Source organism: Periplaneta americana, chromosome 3 (genome assembly GCF_040183065.1).
Source record: "Periplaneta americana isolate PAMFEO1 chromosome 3, P.americana_PAMFEO1_priV1, whole genome shotgun sequence".
Taxonomy (NCBI): domain Eukaryota; kingdom Metazoa; phylum Arthropoda; class Insecta; order Blattodea; family Blattidae; genus Periplaneta; species Periplaneta americana.
Genome location: NC_091119.1, coordinates 169,737,197 through 169,754,986, shown reverse-complemented (window position 1 = coordinate 169,754,986; position 17,790 = coordinate 169,737,197). Strand labels below are relative to the sequence as shown.

The following is a 17,790-nucleotide window of genomic DNA, read 5'->3' as shown; positions in this document are numbered from 1 at the left end:
ATTAAGGAGAATATATGGGTCAAAACAAGTAAAGGGAGAATGGAGAATAAGGTTTATTAAAGAAATCTATGAGTTATTCAAAGAAGTTAAACTATCTATATTCATTAGATTAAAGAGCTTCCAGTGGGCTCGGCATGTGGTTAGGAAGGAGGAAGAAAGGGCTACAAGAAAAGCATTGGAACATACAATTTTGGGGGAAGAGAGGTAGAGGAAGACCGAGGAATAGATGGGAGGACGCAGTGCGAGAGGATGCAAGGAGCCTGTTAGGTATAGGAAGTTGGAAAATAAGGGCAAGGAACAGAGAGGAATGGAGGCGAAGGATTGAAGAGGCCAGGATTCAATTTGGACTGTAGCGCCAAGGAAGAAGAATTAATATAACATAATAGTTATTTTATGTGTTGCGTTGTGGTTATAATTAAAGACTATAGTCAAGTAAGTGTAAATAAATATAACATACTTACATAATGCAGCTAGATAATCGATAGAAAAACGATTTCACATTTTAATTAATTTCTTTCGTGTTTAGATTTTTATTACAATAACTAGCCGTACCCGTGCGCTCCGCTGCACCCGTTAGAAATAAATATAAAGTAATTATATAATTAAAATAGGACATTTGATCCAGGGAACATTCGTGTTTGATAGAAGGATAAATCGTTTATTATGTTACTTAATTTAAATTTAATTAAAAAATTAAAATGCGATCATTTTGATCCAGAGACCACTCATTTGGTCATAAAAATTAGTTTAGGAAATACAGGAAACGAATATACAGAATAGCCTATCAAGTTTTCTGTGCATAAGAATCTATTTTAATCTTACCTGTCCTCGATTCACTCAGGAGTTACTGTGATAACATTATAGCATTATGTCCATCTAGAGAAACTACACTTTCCAATGGTGAATTAATAATTAATTATACAAATCGGTTAATTAAGCTTCTGATATTACTTCATAGAAACGCAGAAACATTATCTGTAGGCTATCTTTCATAGCTTTCGATTGTTGCTGTCCAAGGCCCCTTATAGACGAAGTCATTTGTTTTTTAATTCATTACACGGCCTTAGATGGCAGTTATTTTAATTTTAAAACTCATTTATCTCATTAAATATCAGTCCTATCAAACTTTTTCAAAGAATAAAACTTATCGGAAATGATTTGTAAAGCAATTTTTATTATGTAACATTTTTCACAAAAATCAATAATAAGCGAGATATTTCGATTTATTTAATTCAGGCCCCCTTATAATCCCCCTTTTAAATAATGTATTTTGAATGCCATATAGCCTATAATCTAAGTTACGACGAACTTAATTTATATTCCAATTTTCATCGAAATCCGTTCAGCCATTATCGCGTGAAAAGGTAACAAACATACAGACAGAGACAGACAGACAGACATACAAACAAAAATTTAAAAAAAGCGATTTTCGGTTTCAGGGTGGTTAATTATATATGTTAGGACCAATTATTTTTGGAAAATCGAAAATTACCAGAAAAATTTCGGCTACAGATTTATTATTAGTATAGATGTCAAAAAGAGGAAAAAACATTGCAGTGACTCCACCAAGAAACCGTAAAGCGTGCAGTTATATGGGGATAACTTCCCCTACTGGCGTTCAGTTCTTTCAGATTCAGAGCAATTATGCTCACGGAGGCAGCAGTTAGGCCTATAACTAGAACAGCAAAATTATTAGGAGTAAGTATTCTTAAGTATACATTTCATGGTGGTATTCAGTTTTCGGAGTTAGTACCTACTAATAATTTCATGTGGTGAAACAAAATACATTTTTAGGTTAGATCTCTGAATCAATTGTTCAGTCGAGCCAATGAATTTCATACTGTCAGACAAAATACCTATCATGTTGATCTCTTTCTCATATAGAGTGCCTACGAAAATACGTTACAAATTATTGAATTATTTAGAATAACCTTCCAACATAAAGATAAGGTACGGTAAGTAAATAAGTCATTTAGTAGGCCTACGTAGGATCGTGTGATATCTGGTAACAGTTGGCAACACTGACAAGACGGCAATATTTGTTGTTCAGGAACTGTTCTTACTTGCCTTGCTACTAATGGCTCCTCTAGACGTATTGACATCATAGCGTATTCCAAGACTACCAAGAAAGGATATATAATTGATCCTACCATAAGGATTGAAACGGGGAGTAGCCAGCCGGAGGATGTCAATAAAGAAAAGATCAACATTTATCTGCCAACAGTTGATTATTTCAAAGCAAAATACCAGCTTGAAGACATTGAAGTGATTGGTCTTCTTATTGGAGCTCGTGGTGTGATTCCTAAGTTCTTTGAAAGCTTCAGGAAGACTTTTGAACTACCACAGACACTTACTGCTGACACCATAACTTCAGTTTTGAAACGCTCTTGCCAAATTCTGAGTCATCATATTCACTCTGTTTAATTTTTTTTTATTCACTTTATATTCATATATGTTTATTTTAATTTTCTTTCTACAAAATTTATGTAAACATTTAATATTGTAAAATTCATGTAGGAGAGTATACTGAGTCCTTCTGGGCTACCTCCAATGGGAGACAGTTATTATCTTATCTTATCTATGGTTCTCAGCTAATAATTTCTGAGGCAATTTATGTACACAATTTCAGACTAAAATCACGGAATTCCGAGTGCGAAACTAGTTGTGCTCGACCTGATCTGTTTGGGTACATTAGTCATAGAATTAGTTTTTACACTTGAAGCCTGCCGTGTACAACATAAAATCCACGGATTATATATGATATTCTGTAGTCATTTATCGATAAAGCTAGCTTTAAATGTCTAATTTTTAACGCAGAAATCTATATTATTACTAGATCGCAGAACATCATGCAATTGCATTTTTTATTTATTTGGCATAAAGTTGATCTTTGCCAATCATGGTGGCCAGTTCCTTTCCCCCCCTCAACTGCATACATCGCCAACTAGTTACATATTACACTAATCAGACTTCAGATGCATACAAACATTTGTTGTTCCTCTGACACATATCAAGTGAGATATAGGATAAAGTCCCCAAATTCCGTGATATTCCTAATCCTGTGGTACATTTTTTAAATTGAATGTCAGTCAAATATTCGAGGTTCGACCATAGCGCCAGTCATCTGTCTCGAAAGTGTACATCTTTCGCCTGCTTTTGAGACATCGGTGAACTTCCTAGCAAGATACACAATCCTGGGACATTTAATTAAAAAGACGTATCACGGAATTAGGCAACTTTACCCTACTGCCTGACAATAGATGTACAGATCAGCCAGAACCTCACAGAGGATAGGCGTTTAATGTAAAGCTATAAAAATTGTTTTAATGTACCGAAGTACATATGATATTTCCATGCAGATATTCTGCGTCATCATACGATGAAAGAGTAATGGAACGGAGAAAAATTCTCTCCGGCGCCGGGATTTGAACCCGGGTTTCAGCTCTACGTGCTGATAATATATAGCCTATGATATACGTAAATCACTTCGTGATTTAAGACGGCGCTTATTCCGTCGGATCCCGGCCAATTAGTCACTCATATCGAGTGCACCTCAGCACATGTGTGGACTTCGGTCCTGCGTTCATTGACATCTATGACGTAGTGCAGAGGGCGGCCACTAGAGGGAACCCAAGAGTTGGAGCTTAATCTGAAACGATTCTAACCGGCGTCAGAGTTGTATCCGGTGTGGCTTAGTGGATATAGCATCAGCACGTAGAGCTGAAAACCCGGGTTCAAATCCCAGCGCCGGAGAGAATTTTTCTCCGTTCCATTACTCTTTCATCCTATAAAAATTGGATAAGCTACATCGGAGAGACAGTCACAAGTTTAGTATACGTGATCAGGACGCTATTGAGGTAAACGTCAGCATTGACAGTCAAAATACTGTTCTTTTAAGATATCCTGAAAACCCGGTACATCTTCACTGTGCTGGGACTCCTAGGAGCAGCTATCTTGATTGCATTGAGAATAAACATGTCGGATGATATAGTACCCATCCTGTCCTATCGTTTGCCACCCGTAGCTTATAGACGCCCGCTCCCATTTGCTGTACACATGCCTCAACATAGTACATTTTCTCTCCACTCGAATTTATTCGCGAATTTATCCAAATAACTTGATCCCTGGTAATTATTACTCAATTGAGATTGCATCCTGTTTCACTACGAATCGTTTGACACCACTTCGAACGTTGTACCGCTTCGAATGCTCAAGTTATACAGTCTCGGCTGCCTTATCTTCTCACCTTCAGCGTATCGCTAGATGGCGTCACCCGCTCCAACTCAAGATCAAGTAGAATACATTAAGTCTGTCGATCGCGATTAACTTCATTGAAATTTGTTGTTTAGTTTAGAAATTATAGGCGCGACAAAATTGGCCTGAAAATGTGTCGTTCGACTATCTGGGATGGCATTCTATTACTAGGTCAAAATTGTAGACGTATTTACGCCTACACCATCGCTTAAAACGCATTAAATAGTATAGTCTACATCAGTGATGTCAAAGCAAGCGCATTTTTCTGACCTTGACGTCGTGCGCGGGCAGTATGGAAAGAGGAAGGGTTGTGTATATGAATAAGCAACCTGTTGCATTAAGAAAACAGTGGTGCACAAACTTCAAACGGAACGTTAAATTTTATGTCGTTATTTTATATGGCTTCTTTCTGTTTAATATTATCTATATTGTCTGTAAAACTAAAGTACTAACACTAATTTCTTAATATTGCACTTGTGTTTTAAATCTTAATATCATAATAGAGAGTTAAGAAGGAATATTCACTTAGATTCCATAGTAGTATAATATTACACTGTATTAAGTGGATGAAATACATCATTCATAAAGAAAGTGATATTCCAAAGAAAGAGATTGAGTATGGCATGATAAGTTGGAATTTATATTGATGGTATCTTTAGCCTTATAAAAGTAATCAATAAACTAATCAAAACAATATTACAGTACAAAGCAAAGTTACCTAAGTACTGTATCTGTTTTAAGTGTAACTAATATTACATAACAAAACTCTTATCGCATTATGCTTTTGAGGTGATATTTGTGAGCAACTTCCTATCATCAGAATATTAAATTATTTTCTCGAAATCTGCTGAAGCTATAGGGCTGACATTTTCACAACACATGGGAACGTATCTTTTGCTTATGATGTAACAGTATTTTTTTTTTTTTTTGTTAATTCATTTCCTTACAAACAATTTCCATGCGAATATTTTCAAAATTTTCAATATACTATCTTCAGTAATACGTATATACGGTATATTAGATTTACGAAAATATTCTGTAAGGCTACTAAATAAATAGGCCTATACCTGAAAATTTCACTTTTCTATTTAAAAAGTTGAGAAAATATTTCTTTTGAATAAAAAAATCAAACTTGTGAAAAATGAGCATTAAAATTAAAACTTATATTCTTATAATGCACTTATACTTCTCCGAAAAATCCAAAAATTAACATGGATACAGTTTTAATAAGTTGTCTTCCCTTTATCTATTGAATCAGTGCTGGCCATCCCTGAATATAGCTCGACCAAGCGGCATATACTACCTCTTTCGACTGTCTCTTTCCTTTCCGCTGTAAAGAGCTCAGGCTCTCCTGGGCTCTAAAGCGCCCGCTTGCTCCTGTGGGCATCAATTGACATGCCTGGTCTACATAAATAAAAAATACCATGAATCAATGGAGAAGTAACGCTCAGAATCTGGCACTAACTGCAGTGCTAAATTACGTTTGTGAAATGCAAATTTTGAGTCAGGATTTCAGCAAGTCCGTCTGGTTTCGCTTTGCATGCTGACTGCGGTGATGATCAGTCAGTTGGATCCGTGGCGGAGTTCCAACTAAGTGGCAATCCTCATGCACCGTCTCCGCGCTTCGTGTGGTTTTGCTCCAAAGGAACACTACAGCACCTGGGCAGATTTGGCCTGTTTCCAGCGGGTCGTATCCTTGATCTCTCTGAACGCCGTGTTCTGAAACTGCAATAAGGTCGTTCAGACATCGACACGTACCTCTCAGTACGATGGCTGCATGTCCAAGTATCAATGAAGCGGATTCTGTCCAAAGATTACGACTTACTACAGTTAACTACAGTTAGCAGACTTACGTAGAACTGTGTTAGAAACGCTCTATTGCGAGGGAAATCAGCCAGTAAGAGCGGCCAATGGACGAGTCGTATCGAAAACAGGTCGCTGCTGTAAGTTTGTTGTCATCAGTTTGTACAGGGACATCATTTTATTTTTACTTCAGTTTTTATTGTACCTGAGTTTTTGAATGTACTTCACTCCCACCCCTTCTACTAATGAAGTTCAATCGTCCTCCACACAGATCCAAGGCCGCATATACAGTCATAGTAGCCTTACGGTCATAGTAAACAGTACGTTCCAAAAATATGTTCGCGTTTTCCAGTGACGAAAGAGCTTATACTGTCGTCCATTTGCCTACGTCGTATCCCGGTTTCCCCCACCAGCTTTTATTCGCCAGCTAGTGGCTGGGCTGTCTTAGCTCTTTTCTGAGAACATTAATTTCTGTTAGGAATTGGACGTCTACGTAATATCATACAACTGTTTAAAATAACTTAAATGAGAGGGCCTCGTTAAGTAATTAACTGTCACGTGATTTTCTCCCTTTCTACGACTCTACGACATAACCACTTGGACGGACAGTAGATAATATGTCTGAGTAATTTTATCTTTTCGGCTCGGGCAGAAATGAAGATTGAATTTACAGTATGTAAGGTACTCTTTTATAGAGTAAGTACAAAATTATTTCAGCATCAGTTTCTAGTACGAAAGACGAAACTGGTTATTGGGATTACATACAATAGTCTATAGTGCGATAATATGCACATTAGAACTGAAGCCTGTATCGAAATGAACGGCCACCATTTTAAAAAATGTGTTTAAATATCCATATTATGATTATTTTTCAATTTAACTTCATTCTCTATATTGTACACTAATGTGCTGTAGACATTATAATATATACTGCATAATGAATACGTCCACATGGACAGCTCAGTTCGTGAGTAAAAACACTCACTGTTAATACTGTACTGTATTTTGATTAAACAAAAACCTTATGAAAATGATCAAACTCAAAAAGCGCAATATTTCCTAGTTTACGTAAATGGATGAACTACTTTTCTTCCCTCCTATACCTAGTAAAGTGATTTGTTTGTATATTACGCCAGTATCACCGAACTTCAGTCGTGGAAGGGGGTAGCAAACAGCGTTGATCCAGAGGTATAGGCAAGTTAATATTAAAAATGTTAGTAAAATAAACTGATGTCCCTGTAGTTACAGTCCTACCAAATTTCATACGTAATGCCCGAGTCACCCGCCATTGTGGAAGTGGAATTCAAACTGGCCTAATTCAAAATGAAAAAAAAAACTTTTAAATCAAATTTGATGCTCCTAGAGTCTGCATATGTTTTTTAAAACGGATATAAGTCAAGATTTAGGACAATCTGTTAAATAAACTTTCACGAATATATATGGAGTTGAAAATGATAAAATAAAACCTAGATAAAACTAATTAAAATCATAAAAAAAACGACGTAGGAATCCTTGAAATCCACCGCTTGAATCAGTTTACGACTTTCACTCTTTCGCATTGGTTATAGCTATTAATATCATCATTACCATCATTATCATTATTATTATTAATATCATTATGTTATTATTTTATTATTTTAAGGATGTCTTCTACTAAACTCTAATATCCCGTATTTCTTATCTCAATGGTTGGTAGATCTGATGTTACGTGCATTCCGCGACTGTCATAAATAACATAAAGGCCCGTTCACAATAGAGCGCTTTTGTACTCACCCGGTACGCTAAATAGTTAAGGGATTAGGTACAGCTTACAGCAGTAAAATTTTGGAAATATTCAACATTTTTCCTCCATTACTGTATCTTGTACAATATTGAATATTAGTATATGTAAAACACTGTCGTCCTGCTATTTGAAAAAAAAAAATTACAATTTAAAAAATTATTTACATTTTTTTCTTCAAAATTCAGTTCACTGAGCAGTGATGAAGCGTTTCCCACGTAACTCAAAAACTATCCAACATTGTCATAAAATTGTTTGTGTATATTTATACATGTGATATCTACAATATGGTCCACACCTTTGGAATAATGGCTAGCGCCTCTGGCTGCGAAACCAGGTGGCCCGGTTTCGATTCCCGGTTGGGGCAAGTTACCTGATTTAGGTTGAGGGAAAACCCCGAAAAAACCTCATATGAGCAAATGCTGGGTAACTTTCGGTGTTGACCCCGGACTCATTTCACCAGCATCTCATTCAGACGCTAAATAACCTAGATGTTGATAAAGCGCCGTAAAATAACCTACTAACCTCTACAATATGATGCAAGATCACTTCTCTACCTTTGATAGATTGTCTGATAAAAAATAATTTCATTTTAAAAAATAGTTAAATATCAGTATTTTCTTCTAACACAAAATACAGAAAATATACTGGGACATCATTTTATTTTTACTTCAATTTTTATTGTACCTGAGTTTTTTTAATGTACTTCACTCCCACCCCTTCTACTAAGGAAGTTCCAACTCCACACAGAACCAAGACCGCAGATAGTAAGCAGTACTGAGTTACTGAGTATAGTACGTTCCAGAAATATGTTCGCGTTTTCCAGTGACGAAAGAGCTTTCAATATTGAATCATATTTTCGCACAGGTACTGTCCGTTTGCCTACGTCGCATCCCCATTTCCCCCGCCTGCTTCTGCTCGCCCCTCTGTAAAAGTTGGACTGTCTTAGCTCTTTTCTGAAAAACATTAATTTCTCTTAGGAATTGGACGTTTACGTAATATTATACAGCTGTTTAATTTAACTTAAATGAAAGGGCCTCGTTAAGTAATTAACTGTCACGTGATTTCCTCCCTTTCTACAATCCTGCGGCATAACCACTTGTACGGATAGTAGATAGCATGTCTGATTAATTTTATATTTTCGGGTCGGGCTGAAGTGAAAATTGAATTCACAGTACGTAGAGTAGGTACAGAATTATTTCAACTGCTAGAACGAAGGACGAAACTGGCAATTGGAATTAGATGCAATAGTCTATAGTGCGATAATATGCACAACAGAACTGAAGCCTGTATCGAAATGAACGGCCACCATTTTCAAAATTGTGTTTAAATATTCATATTATGATTATTTTTCAATTTAACTTCTTTCTCTATATTGTACGCTAATGTGCTGTAGACAGTATAATATACACTGCATAATGAATACGTTCGCATGGATAACTCACTTCATCAGTAAAAACACTTATTCTTAATACAGTACTGTACTTTGATTAAAGAAAAACCTAATGAAAATTATCAACCTCAAAATCGCGATATTTCCTAGTTTACGTAGGCTAAATGGATGAACTACTTTTCTTCCATCCTATACCTAGTAGAGTGATTTGTGTTTTACGCCAGTATCATCGAACTCCAGTCTTGGAGGGGGGAGCAAGCGGTGTTTCCGGTTCTCTAAAGGTATAGACAGGTTAATATTAAAAATGTTAGTAAAAATAAAATGATGTCCCTGTATTATTTATTAAGGAATGTAGTTGAAAGAGCATGAGTTTCATCAATAAAATAAAATAGAAGAGAGAGAACATGAAAAAGTTAACAAGTTTATGAGGGAAACGCTTCATCACTGCACAGTGAATTGCCAACATTTTGAATTTTGAAAAAAAAAAATATATATATATAAATAATTTTTAATCGTAAATATATATATATATTTTTTTTTTTTCATATAGCAGGACCGTATTTTATACATACCAATTTCCATTATAGTACAAGATACAATAAAGGAGGCAAAAAATATTGAATATTTCCAAAACTTTTACTGCTGTAAGCTGTATCTAACCCCTTAACGCTATATTGACGTCAATAGTGACGTAGGCTATTTGGTGACGTATGTTAACTTTCGTAAAACTTCGGAAAGAATTCATTATACTACATTTGTCTAAATTCGTTATACTACATTTTTCTAACATTCACCGTTTTAAACGAAATTGTTTTTATGGAACATTTGACAACATCAGTGCTACTCTAGCAATAGCCGCCTGCCCTGTTTAAGACGATGTAGATCCGTGGCAGACGTAAACAAAAGCAACTCCTAGCATTCGCCTCCCTCTTTCTTTAGGGTAGGAAGGGGATGAGATAATGCATTTGTGGCTTAGTGATTGCAATTTTAAACGAAAATACGCATCTTGTGATATCAGAAATAAATTGTAATCATTTTTACGGACATGATTTGTCTTACATTAAATTAACACTGCTGAAAATGAATTATTACAGCACAAGGTTTTATTTACGTGTAATTTTAAACTGAAAATGTTAAATCAAAGTGAATGTCAACACAAGGAAAGGTCAGATTACATAATTGTTCCATCTTGGATAAGAAGAAAAAGCATTAATAAATTTAAATAGAATAAGAGCCACATTTTGTAAAAAAGTATTAATTATTAGTTTAAATTCTTCAAATAATGCAGCTAGAATAGAAATGGGAATGGACAATATCATGAGTAAAATCCTAGTTAGAAACGCAAAAGAATCCAAAGTGACCAAAATAAGTTCATGAAACAATATTTATTAAATCAAATTGCAAATATGACAAATAAAGCAATCGTGAATATTAAAAATAACATCTTTAATATTGGGTTAGGGTGGCTATGGAGTAACTTAGCTACAAGAAACAGGTCAGCAAGCCTAAATCTAATTAAATCAAGATGTAAAAATATAACTAGGCAAAATGATAGTAGTAACAATGAAATGCGATCCATAATATTTTAATGAATATAAAAAATATGGGGAAGGAGTACATTCATAGATAATATGAATATGAAAGAGAGATTTGGACTCAAGGCACGTTCCCATTATGTGGACGGAGAGAAGATGTCATTCACATTGTTCTTGAATGTCAAAATACAAAATATATACGGATGAAATTTATATAAGAAAAGTTCTTACAAATAAATAAAGAAATAGCTATAAGAAAACTTATGAATAATAATAATAATAATAATAATAATAATAATAATAATAATAATAATAATAATAATAACACAAAGTTACAAAAGCAATTAGGTTTATATATTTTTTTTGACTGAAAAAAATAGAATGGAAAGAATAAATGAAATAGCTAGAATTGAATGAAAAAAATACATAAATAAATAAATAAGAAAAAAATAAGAATAAGGATTATTAAACAAATATGTTTAACGCTTTTTTTGTGTTATAGACGTAAAAGTAGGCAGAAAAGAAAGTAGCAAGTAACAACATACTAAAATGAGTTGAGTCTTGCACAAAACTAAACGTAAGTGCAAGATAAAACATAAAATTTTTGTATATTAAATATTTAAATTGTAGAAATTCTATTTAAATAATAGTGTATATATATGTGAACAACTATAATATAATAAATATCATTTCATATCGTATCATAATTGTTCCATCTCTTACCTTCCCCTCCCCCTCTTCTGTACTCAGTCACGGGCACGCGATACTGCGCTGCACTGAAAGAATTATTTTAATGATTTTCGCGATTGTTCCATTAAATTCATGGCTAAACGGTTTAATTTTAAAAAAATCAAAACATTAACTATGCAGATTAATTATTTTTACCTATTTGTTTGTATAGCAATAAGTCATTTTATTTCGGCCATTACCGGAATAGGAAGTTGCAAACACTGAGCAAAGACTATGTTTTTCCTGCTTAACGGTGCTTTAATCGAAGGAAAGGTGTAATAAAATTATTGTTACATTTAACATGTAAAATCGCCTCTTAAATTTTGGTGCATAGCTCCCATTCCACACTGTATATTGTAAGTCTAGTAAAAGTTTCCTCAAAAGTACGAGACGAAGTGAACTACTTTCCTAAACTCAGAAATCGACGCACTTTTCTTATACATTCCTTTGACGTATCAAGATATTTGTTCCCTACATTTCTGTCTCTACTTACAAATAGTCTCACCCGATCTTTAATCTCAATTTGCGTTCCTTCTTAGCAGTTACTGTCCGTTGCACAGTGAGTTGTGTTTGAGAGCTTTGATGAAATTCGATTACAGGAGAGAATACACGAGGTGCAGGAAGCAATCACTCCATGGAGACGAACATTCCACGGGTGGTCGTGCTCTTTCTTCAACACTCGGGCTTAGAGAATTTTCACCGACATGATCCCTGCTGATCGATCTTCTCCCATGTCTGGCGTATCCATATCTTGAGCTTGACGTGCGATAATTGCCTTCTCCGCTTCTCAGAGATAAAGTGGGACGTGAACTTAAGAGCCTAACATCAGAGAGGTCCCAGGATCGAAGCTTACAGATGACTTTATAATTTCCTTGTAATCTGTCCTCGAATAGAAGCTCCTGGAATTCTTATCGTGAATCCGATGCTGACAAGGGGATATCCTGTCTCCGCCTTGACAGTGCCAGGTCTCATTCCCACGCAAGTAAGTCTACCTGATAAGTAGGCTTCAAGACTTCGGACCCAATAGAGCAGTTCAGTGGGAAATCCGCATAACGGCGTACTGAATATAATGGTAAAGCGTATAGTGTGGAATGAATGCCAACAAATACGCAAAGGAAAATGCTCTGGATTTGAAGGTTCTGACGAATAATTTGGTTATCATACAAACCTATCTTCAAACTGTGTCTGAAACTATTACACGGTTAGAAAAGACAGAGTAAGAGACGCCGGAAGCCCTCAAATTAGTCGAGGAAATGACAGAGAATTAATGAGACACCAGTACACCGGTTACTGAACATGTGAAACAGAAGTGGAAATCAATTTTATGTTAAAATAACGAATATGGAACATTGTGTAATATAAACAGGAAATTAGTGGACATGGAGTCACCCGAGAATAAAAGACTGTCTCTTAGAGACTGCAATGATGTTAGGTTTTTTCGTTTTGCTCCTATCACGTCATGCGACGTAGAGCGCAGCTTTTCACAGTACAAACTGTGTTTGGCAGATAACCGAAAAAGATTTACGTTTGAGACACTGAAAATGTATTTTGTACTACAATGCAATTCGGTACTGTAACTGCACTTCCTAAAGACGACCAATAGAATAAACGAAGAAATTAAAATTTCTACGTGTTTATTTCCATCATTAACACTGTGTATAATTAAACACAAATGCTTATAAAAGACAGGAGAATAAATGCTTTTCATATTATTTTGACATTGTCATTGTGTAATTTATATTTATTTTCAGAATGTACATATGTATGTGTGTGTTTTCTCATATTACCGTACTCTATTCTAAATAGCAACGTTGTTACCTCAACCCATCTTTACCTTTCACTACCTGTAGCGAGTCAACCTATAGTACATGCACAGTAAACTTATTGTATCGGGTCCAAAGTCTCGAAGCCTGCTGATAAGCTTTGCACGTACCCTCATGCTCACAAAGGGCCGGAAAATGTAAACAGATCACTTGAGCTTCAAGTATGCTGTTTAAGATAGAACACGTGCGAAGTTATGTTGAGTGACAACTAGTGACCTGTGTTTGGTTACCTAGAGTCACCAAGCAACTTCCAACAGTATAGTTACGTATGGGGTACAGATTAGTGGCATTGGACCTCAGACACATAGTTCAAGTCTGCTGTTCAGTGACGCAGTGAACATGCCGAAACAAAACAATATGTAGTCAGTGTAAGTAATTTTGTTTTACTGTGATTTACTGATTATCATCATTTCCACCATTTACTCCTTCTTTCATGCACTCCTTCCTTCATTAACTTCTTCACACAATTTCCATTCACTCATTTCTCCATTCACCTAATCCTTCATTCACTCATTCATTCGTTTATTTATACAGGGACATCATTTTATTTTTACTAACATTTTTAATATTAACCTGGCTATACCTTTAGAGAACCGGAAAACCCGTTCGCTACCCCCTTCCACAACTGGAGTTCGATGATACTGGCGTAAAACACAAACAAGTCACTTTACTAGGTATAGGAGGGAAGAACAGTACTTCATCCATTTACGTAAACTAGGAAATACCGCGATTTTGAGTTCGATAATTTTCATTAGGATTTTTATTTAATCAAAATGCAGTACTGTATTAAGAATAAGTGTTTTTACTCACGAACTGAGCTATCCATGCGAACGTATTGATTATGCACTATATATTATACTGTCTGCAGCACATTAGCGTATAAAATAGAGAATAATGAAGTTCAATTGAAAAATAATCACAGTATGGATATTTAAACACATTTTTGAAGATGGTAGCCATTCATTTCGATAGCCTACAGGCTTCAGTTCTTTTGTGCATATTATCGCACTATATACTATTACATCTAATTGCAATTACCAGTTTCGTCCTTCGTACTAGTAACTCATGTTGAAATAATTCTGTACCTACTCTATAAAAGAGTACCTTATGTAATGTAAATTCAGTCTTCACTTCTGCCCGACTCGCATAGATAAAATTACTGAGACATGTTATCTACTGTGCGTCCAAGTGGTTATGCTGAAAGATCGTAGAAAGGGGGGAAATCACGTGACAGTTCATTACTTAACGAGGCCCTTTTATTTAAGTTATTTTAAACAGTTGTGTAATATTACGTAAAAGTCCAATTCCTAACAGAAATTAATGTTTTCAGAAAAGAGCTAAGACAGCCCTGCTTTTACAGAGGGCCGTGCAGAAGCAGGTGGGGGAAATGGGGATGCGACGTAGGCAAACGGACAGTACCTGTGCGAAAACATGATTCAATATTAAAAGTTCTTTCGTCACTGGAAAACGCGAACATATTTCTGGAACGTACTATACTCAGTAACTCAGTGCTGTTTACTATAAGCGGCCTTGATTCTGTCTGGAAAACAGTTGAAACTTCATTAGTAGAGGGGTGGGAGTGAAGTACATTCAAAAGCTCAGGTACAATAAAAATTGAAGTAAAAATAAAATGATGTCCCTATAGATGTGCCATTACGTAGGCTATGTCCAGTTACAATGTTTGCGTGTAAAACAAGTACCGTACTCATAATTATTTTCTGCAATCTGGCATTAGAGACGGTAATACATACAAACATTTCTAAGTAAACGAAAGTTCAAACATCAGGGTCGAAGTATATTAGCTCACTTTCAATTACGAATATTCAAATTTTTTGCTGCTTTCTTTAGTCTCAAACGCATTCCACTAAATAGGCGGAGTAGTGTAATTTATTTAACTTCTCTCGACCAGGACACCATGTTTTTTGTAGTTCTTGGCGCCATAATATTTCGAATCCCCCGTCGACCTGGTTGGCGAGTTGGTATAGCGCTGGCCTTCTATGCCCAAGGTTGCGGGTTCGATGCCGGGCCAGGTCGATGGCATTTAAGTGTGCTTAAATGCGACAGGCTCATGTCAGTAGATTTACTGGCATGTAAGAGAACTCCTGCGGGACAAAATTCCGGCACATCCGGCGACGTTGACATAACCTCTGCAGTTTCGAGTGTCGTTAAATAAAACATAATATTTTTCGAATCCCAGTGGTCAATTCCTTCAAAGAACTATCAAGACTTTGATTGATTAGAATATATTCTTACTTACTTTGAAGACTTACTTAGAGACTTTTGAAGTATTTTAAGTTATTTGACAATAAAACTTATACACTGCTCCGTCGATTTAGTAGAAAGTCAATGTCCACCTACTTAGATATAACACGTGGAGCAAGTCCCCTACAATCGGCAAGCATCATCTGTTAGACTGGTAGAACAAGAAAGTCGAGGAATATTATAGACAGTAAAAAATCGATCATACGGGTATTTAAGAGTTGTTAATTAATTATAAAAATGAATCTGATACAACGTTAATTTTTTTATTTGGTTATTTAACGACGCTGTATCAAGTACGAGGTTATTTAGCGTCGATGGGATTGTTGATAGTGAGATGATATTTGGCGAAATGAGGCCGAGGATTCGTCATAGATTACCTGACATTTGCCTTATGGTTGCGGACAACCTCGAAAAAACCCAACCAGGTAATCAGCCCAAGCGGGAATCGAACCCGCGCCCAAACGCAACTCCGGATCGGCAGGCAAGCGCCTTAGCCGGCTTAGCTACGCCGGTGGCTTACAACGTTAATACAAATTAATTTTATTTCCTATAATATAATATATTTTATACATAGATAATTTATAGATCAATAATATATATAAATATACTTATTTACTTACTGACTTTTAAGGAACCCGGAGGTTCATTGCCGCCCTCACATAAGCCCGCCATTGGTCCCTATCCTGAGCAAGATTAATCCAGTCTCTACCATCATATCCCACCTCCCTCAAATCCATTTTAATATTATCCTCCCATCTACGTCTCGGCCTCCCAAAGGTCTTTTTCCCTCTGCCCTCCCACCTAACACTCTATATGCATTTCTGGATTCGCCCATACGTGCTACATGCCCTGCCCATCTCAAACGTCTGGACTAAATGTGCCTAATTATGTCAGGTAAAGGATGCAATTGCGTGCAGAATATATATAAATATATAATAACAAATGAATGAATATATTAATAAATGCATGAATGAATAAATATACATGTAATTAAATAAACTAATAAACAAATAAAGGAGAGAGAGAGTGAGTGAGTGAGTGAATTAAGGAATGAATGAATAAATAAATAAATATTACGTTACTCTCTCCAGCAATATCCTTAACATTTGTGCCGTTTTCAAGGCGTTGAATGATATTTACTTTGTCAGAAATACTCAGACTTGAAAGTGTTTGTGACATGATGTCTTACCGGTATGCGGGGGCTTGGATTCTCGTTACAACAACATACCATGTTGTACTGTTTTCTACTTTCTTTATATTAAAATGCATTCTACTAAATCGACGGAGCACTGTATTGGCAAATCTTGAAGTCTTGTTAAGAGTTCCATCTGACGAAAATTTAATCGTGTACAAGTAATTTTAAGTAAATATAGGCATGGAAGACCAAGAAAATGATGGAATGTATTTAAGGTGGCAATAGACGTTGCGTGTATACAGCTGAATGAAAAACGAAGAGAATTAACGTTCGGACATTTTGACGTATGAAGTAGTAGCGGCAGTTCTTCCGTCCTAGCCATCACCACTCCACTCAATCTCCATTAGAACGCCATTATCAGAGCTGTGACAAAATATGCAGCGATGGCGACTACCCAGTACTGCAGTAGTGGTGTCTTCGACACAGCCAGCGAGTTCAAAACACAGTCTAGGCAGATAGAAAAAGTTCCATTTCTCCCCTTAATCTCATTTCCCCTCATGACCGGTGAGATATTTTTCACGAAGGATCCGCCACGTTGGCTAGTACAGGGACATCATTTTATTTTTACTAACATTTCTAATATAAACCTGGCTATACCTTTGGATCAACGATTAAGAACCGGAAATACCGTTTGCTATCCCCTTCCACTACTGGAGTTCGATGATACTGGCGTAATATAGTACAAACAAATCACTTTACTTTGGTATAGGAGGTTAGAAAAGTACTTCATCCATTTACGTTTGATTATTTTCATTAGCATTTGTTTAATCAAAATACAGTACAGTATTAATAATGAGTGTTTTTACTCACGAACTGAGCTTTCCATGCAGACGTTTTCATTATGCAGTGTATATTATACTGTCTACAGCACATTAGCGTACAATATAGAGAATGAAGTTAAATTGAAAAATAACCATAATATAGATATTTAAACACATTTTTCAAAGTGGTGGCCGTTCATTTCGATACAGGCTTCAGTTCTTATGTGCATATTATCGCACTATAGACTATTGTAC

General features: G+C 35.8%; 1 protein-coding gene across 1 annotated transcript in view; it reads right to left on the bottom strand.

The window, feature by feature from the left end:
• The window catches only part of LOC138696836 (uncharacterized), a 670,411-nt gene that overhangs the window by 315,538 nt on the left and 337,083 nt on the right, over positions 1–17,790 (bottom strand). The window lies entirely within an intron of this gene.